The sequence below is a fragment of the Galeopterus variegatus genome, unplaced genomic scaffold (genome assembly GCF_000696425.1).
Source record: "Galeopterus variegatus unplaced genomic scaffold, G_variegatus-3.0.2 Scaffold4253, whole genome shotgun sequence".
NCBI lineage: Eukaryota > Metazoa > Chordata > Mammalia > Dermoptera > Cynocephalidae > Galeopterus > Galeopterus variegatus.
Genome location: NW_007730364.1, coordinates 1 through 863, shown reverse-complemented (window position 1 = coordinate 863; position 863 = coordinate 1).

Below are 863 nucleotides of genomic sequence, written 5' to 3'. Positions count from 1 at the left end.
GTCCACGTCTGGTGTGGTGACTCTACAGAAATGCAGGGTGTCACATGTCAAGAAAATGGGGGAGCAGAAAGAGACTAACCTCTCACGTGCTCTTCTTCTAAAGCCCTCAGGAGGACGCTCCTGACCACCATCTTTAATCCACACACTAGGGCAGAGTCCTGCAATCCAATCACCTCTTCAAGGTCAAACCTTTCCATTACCATCATGGGATTTCCCACCCTCAACAGTCACAGTGGGGATTTAAGCTTCAGTGAAGCTGGGGCTGGGGCGTCCAACCTACAGCAGCCTCCTCGGTTAATTCCTGTGTGTTTCATTCTTTTTATTCTGTTATAAATGAAATTGTTTTCTAAATTTCCCTAAAACACTGTTTACTGTCCATGTATAGAAGTGCAACTTATTCTTGTGTGTTGACTCCGTATCCTGCTACACAGATGAGTTGTTGTATTAGTTATAACGATTTTTAGTGGAATCTTTAGGATTTTCTCCGTATAACATCATNTGTTGTATTAGTTATAACGATTTTTAGTGGAATCTTTAGGATTTTCTCCGTATAACATCATATTATCTGCAGACAGTGACAATTTTACTTCTTTCCAACTTGCATGCCTTTCCTTTCTTTTTTTTCCCCCCTCATTGCTCTGGCGAGAACTTCCAGTCTGTGTGAGACAGAAGTGGCAAGAACAATCGTCCTCGCCTTGTCCTGATCTCAGAGGAAAGGCTCGCAGCCCTTCACCACTGAGTGTGACGTTCACTGGGGGTGTTCCGTACGTGTCTTTCACTACGTTGAGGTAGTTTTCTTCTATTCCTAGTTTGCTGAGTGTTCTTATCACGAAAATGCGTTGAATTTTGTCAGATGCTTTTCC